Source organism: Cucurbita maxima, unplaced genomic scaffold (genome assembly GCF_002738345.1).
Source record: "Cucurbita maxima cultivar Rimu unplaced genomic scaffold, Cmax_1.0 Cma_Scf00125, whole genome shotgun sequence".
In the NCBI taxonomy this organism is placed as follows: Eukaryota; Viridiplantae; Streptophyta; class Magnoliopsida; order Cucurbitales; family Cucurbitaceae; genus Cucurbita; species Cucurbita maxima.
In genome coordinates, this window is record NW_019272141.1 from 79,106 (window position 1) to 85,313 (window position 6,208).

Sequence of the window (6,208 nt, forward strand, 5' to 3'; positions counted from 1 at the left end):
ATTAGCCGGAATATACCTAAGTAATAAGTATACCCAACCGTCTAAAATACCTAGTGGAAGGAAAAAGGTATATGAGATACATCGTGTGGAAGGTATTTGCATGAGTCAATAACAAGGTGAATAGAGAAAGTATTTATAGTAAGTGGAAGAAGGAAGTATATCAACACATCCTATGGCCTCCACCACTATGTTGCACCGTGAGAGTCCCATGTTCTACCTGCATGTTTCCCAAGAGAAGCTACCCATTCGGAGGGTCGTAACATGGGAGTCGGAAGTAACGCAAACTCCAGAAACCTACAGCTATGCGAACTACTGCCCATGTGATCAACAAGTTTCCCCAACCAAAGCTCGGATTCATCTTACCATTTGAGATACTAAGGGACATGAAACCTACAGTTAGTTACTTCGGAGTATTTGGTTGTGTTTGCTATGTATTTGTGCCTGACCATCTAGGTAGCAAGTTTGACAAGAAAGCAGTCAAGTGTATATTTGTTGGATACGAAAATCAAAGGAAAGGATGGAAGTGCTGTGATATAACAAGTGGAAAATACGATACATCAAGAGATGTAGTTTTCGATGAAGCATCTTCATGGTGGTCCTCGGATTAGAAAGTCTTACCATATTCAAAGATCGAAGAAATTCTACAACAGATGATGGGGGAGCAAACTACGCAAATTCAATCAAATCTTGATGCGCCTGAAGATCCAAGTGACATTGATATTGACAAGCAAGAGCTGACTCAATCAAGCGTATATGATAAAAATGAAACGACACATCAACAAGTTAGGCGATCAAATGGAATCCGAAGGCCAAATCATAAGTATGCAAATGCAGATATGGTAGAAGATAGAGCTTGCGAACCAGAGACATATGAAGAGGCATCATAAAACTCAGTTTGGCAGAAGCAATGAAAGAAGGAACTATAGCCCTGGAGCAGAATCAAACTTGGAAACTAGTGCCAAGACTAGGAGATGTCAAACCCATCTCTTGCAAGTGGGTCTACAAAATAAAGCATCGACTGGATGGATCAATCGAGAGATACAAGGCTCGACTCGTAGCTCGAGGATTTTCTCAACAATATGGACTAGACTATGATGAAACATTAAGTCCAGTGGCAAAGATTACTAGCGTACGAGTCCTGCTAGCACTCGCAGCAAGTAAAGATTAGAAACGGTAGCAAATAAAGGCAAAGAGTTGAACGATAAAACGACATAGCGATGAAGGTGCTACCGACATTGGTTTTCAACTTTAACTGTTGGATCTACGGACCCTTGAGTCTTGTTAAACATATCCAAATAGCAGCTCAATCCAACGATTGGATATGAATATACGATTGATTTTCTTCTGCGGGATGGTTCTGCAACCAAATCTGGTTGCAGATTTTCTTTAATTACAATTTTGTAATTAAGTGGAACTTCAGAGGTATTTTGGTAATTTGGAACTCCTTTCTTTCTTGTTCCGTGCTACGAGTCTGTCAAGATACAAATCTGGTTGTCGTGTCTGTCAAGATAATGTCTCTTACTGTCTTAACTTTAGGTGTGATATCCTTTATTATGGAGTCGTAGCTGAGAACAAGAAGGTAAGCTTCGGTTCATAAATTGTGCATTTGAATAGTTCTTTCTTGGACTTCTTGGATTCATTACAGACTTGAAATTTGAATTTAATATATCATATAATTTGGAACTCCCTTCTTTCTTGTTGTGATTGCTAGGCAGCCTGCATCTAGAACTCCCATCCCAGGCAAAGGCACTGTTATCTGTCAGTATCCAGCAGACCCAACTGTGGCCCTGGGATATCTCTCCGTTGGGTTTCTTCTTGCTTCTTCAATTGCAGGATACCTCTCTTTGTTCTATCCTTACCAAGGAAAACCCGTTCCTCGAGGTTCCATGTTTAAGAGCAGCACTTCCTCTATCTTCTTCAACATTGCCCTGTAATTTCTCTTTTCAAATCACATCCTTTACTCTTAACTGTTACCTAAAAGTGATTTGGAAACGTTATCAATCAAGCTACCTCTGTGTTTCCAGGTTCACAACTGGGTTGACTATAACTTTGCTCGTTTGGCCTACAATCACCGAGAAAATTCACTTGACTCGCAATGTTCATCAGAATCTCGAGACAGCATGCCTGACTGCTAAGACTGGTCTTCTGGGTGGTGGTGCATTTCTATCCCTTGATTCTTCCCTCTTCTGGTTGGTTGCCCTGATGTGGGCTGGAAATGCTCGAGAGGACTACTTTGATGAAATAGAGGAAAACGGAGACAGTGTTGAGGCTCTTAAGAACAGCGCATGAAATTTCTTTGTTCCGGGAGGATAATAATTCAATTTTGAATTTACTAGTGATCGACTATTAAGGACTTAATTTGAATATGATATTCCAAGGAAAGTTCATAAGTAAAATTATAGCATAATTGTATGAGTTTTTATTTTCACTTTTTATTAACAAATGACAACATTTTTCATTTTCAACTTTGACATAACTCAAACTCAACTCTATTAGAGGAGTGGTAACCTATAATAATTGTAATAAAAAAAATAAAATATAAAATATAAAATTATTTAGTAGTTTTGAACCGAGTAATATGACATGAATTAATATGTAGCACTTGCCTTAAGGTCGATATCTAAAATTCACATTGTCAATTGTACTCGAGTATAAGGAGAATGCTTGCTAATGCAAACCAAGTAAGTGACCTTACTATCGGTTTGGTTAAAAGTTGATGTTTGTATGATGATATGTGTCTTGTGGTTCTATACGTGATATATGCTTGATATGTGTGAAATGTTTACGGAACAATGTGACTATGGCGTGTGTATAAAACGATATGACTAAGATATCTCTATGAAATGATATGACTGGGATATGTTTTTGAAATAATATGACTGGGATATATTTATGAAACGATGTGATAAGAATCTGTTTATGAAATGACATGACTATGATACGTTTATGAAATGATATGACTATGATATGTTTATGAAATAATATGATTGGGATATATTTATGAAACGATGTGATAAGAATCTGTTTATGAAATGATATGACTGTGATGTGTTTACAAAAATAATATGACTATGATATGTTTACGAGATGATAATTCCATGATATGTTAGTGATACAACGTGACTATGAGATGATACGTGAATGTTATGACACGTGATATGATGATGTACTAATGATATGATAAATGTTATGGTATATCACATATTGCGATATAGTACATGATATGTTGATGACATGATGTATGTATGATATGACATAATATGACATGTTGCACGATATGAATGATATACGACAAAAATGTGTGGACATAATGCACAACCCCAATTTATGTAAGGAAACTATAATAAAAATTATATGATATGAATGAAAAATGGAAGGGGTTGTCTTTCATCATAATGAATAAAAATGTTGGAATCTCATGCATCATTGTATGTTAATGCATCCAGGAATATCCCTCTTTTACGATGATACGAACACGTACATGACGAGGCAGAAAAATGATCATTATGTTTATTATAATACTACGACAGTCGCTATGTCTGACGGTGTCCGACATCAACAGCTCTAGAGAATACTCGTCTAACCATGAAAGGGGCCTAGGAGGTGTGCGAACCGACTGGTGGGTTCATACTGGCAGGTGTGGATCGTTTGTAGAACAGTAAATACACTTCCCATTAACTCGTTTAGTATAGACACATAAGGAATATAGACTTTTACAACATGTCCTACACATGATTGTATGCGTTTGCATCTAACCCCAAGGTCACTTACTGAGTATTGCTTATAATACTCAAGTCACGTGCTACTGCTATTTTAGGTAAAGACAAGACACCTCTCTACAACTAACAACTACATAGCCGTTGAGACCATGAAACATGCAAAGGGTAGTAGTATTTATTTTCTTAGAGTTAGATTAGAATAGAGTGTTTTTAACTATAATGCTAATTTATTTTATTTAATATTTTGTTGTGTCGTTTTAAAGATGTTTTTGAACACGTAACTCTATTGCAGTGTTTTAAGATGAAGTCTAAATTTTATGATAAAGTTTAAAAGCTTATTTCTTCACAAAATGATTAAGTTATGATTACGATAGTGACTCTAGGTAAGTAAAAATCTACGGTCGTTACAGTATTCTTGTTTGAATGGAAGGATATGCTCCTTGTATTAGAAATTTATGTTAGATGGGTACAAATTAAGTTACAAAGTTGAGAATATATGAAGTTCTATAAACCATTAAGTATTAAATAATTCTTGGCTTTTGAACTTAAAGTATTAAACTTCTAATTTAACATTCAAACTACAATTATTTTTTTTATAAATCGCCATAGAAGTTGAATATCGATAATAACTTTTTTTTTATGTTGTATATTATACTTTCAATGGTTGATTTTTTTTTTTTTAAACCTATCAATTATATAAATGTAGATATATATATATATATAAAGAAGGCGTGGTTGAAAATTTTGCATCATGCAACACCCTTATTACCTAAATCATTGGCCTTCGACTTGCAATAGATCGTTAGAGGTTCTCCTTCTTTTTAATTAAGAATCGTCACTTTCTAAGGTGACCCCGGATATTGGAGAGATAAACAAGTGAAGACATTCAAAGTTGATGCAAAATTAAACAACAAATCAAATAAAGACAATTTTGACATTCATTTTTTTTTATGTGTTTAGAATCTGTAACGACCGTAGCTATCCTAAGCGGGTTAATTTGATGTGTATTTACTATTTTACATACGGTCTACACGTACGAGTATGGACTCACCAGTTGGTTCGCACACCTCTTGGGCCCCTTTCTTGTCAGACGAGCATTATCTAGGAGCTGTTGATGTAAGACACCCGTTAGGAATATTGAATTTCGTAGCATTATAACAAATATAATGATAGTTTTCTTGTCTTGTAGTGTATGCATTCATACCATCGTAAAAGATGAAGGGGTATCCCCGATGCATGAACACACAATGATACATGAGGTATAACGACCCTAAATTTCCATTTATCTCGAGTTGTTACCGTCATCATCATCTAAACTCGTATGCAAAATTAAACATTTAAAAACTTCATCATAAAACATAACCTTCATCTTTAAACACAGTCATGGACTTACGTTTTTTGAAAACACCTTTAAAATGACACGATAAAAGACTAAAGAAAATAAATAAACCTTTATATTAAAAACATTCTATTCTAGCCTAAGTCTAAGAAAAATAAATGCGACTACCCTATGCATTTGTCATGGTCTCAAGTTGCGATGTCATCGCCAGCCGTACAGGGACACCTTGCCTTTACTCGAAAAAAAAGTAGCTCCTTGAGTATTTTAAGAAATACTCAGTAAATGACCCACTATTGGGGTCAGGGAAAGCAAACACATGTAAGTCATGATCTAGGGACTTATCATTTAAAAACCATCATAGGGATGGCCTCAAGTCTCGGATAAATTGGATGGATCCACACGTGCGAGTGTGAATCCTTAGGGTTGTGTCTTTAAATTTTTTTTGTTATAATGCATCGTGACATTTAATACAAAACATCGTCATATTAAGTCATTTCATTATCATACGTGTCGCATCATCTTATTATTATGCATCATCAACATCATGTCAACATCATGTACATCAGAACATCATCACATCATTATCTAACGTCATCAAGTCATCATATAAAATCATTACATCATCATATAATGTCATCACGTCATCACATGACATTATCACATCATTATATAACATCAACACATGATCATATAACATAATCGCATCATTATCTAACATCATCAAGTCATCATACAACATCAACACATCATCATCTAACGTCATCACGCCATCATATGCCATCATCACATCATCATATAACATAAAGCATAAATGACACTTGTACGAGCCACCGAACACTTGTGGTCATACATAAGACAAGTCTTCCGACCGAGCTGATAGTAAGGTCACTTACTTGATTAGTTTAAAATGTTGTCACGAATTTATCCTTCATGAAAGTTCGATTCTGCCCTTTGAAATTAAAGTTAACCTATGTGAGCTCATACATCAGTTTTAACTTCCAACTTCTACAAAATTATTTTTCTAATGTACATTGGTCTATGGGTTAAACTTCATGCTAACATTAGAGTCTTTGCATGAATAGACTCGTAAAATATTTATTAAGGTTTTTTATAATATTATTTTTATGTAATCCAAAACTCTTTAACATTT

The 6,208-nt window shown here is 35.1% G+C and overlaps 1 pseudogene; it reads left to right on the forward strand.

The window, feature by feature from the left end:
- The first annotated feature begins 302 nt into the window (after window positions 1-302).
- The window catches only part of LOC111473511, a 14,170-nt pseudogene continuing 8,264 nt past the window's right edge, over window positions 303-6,208 (forward strand).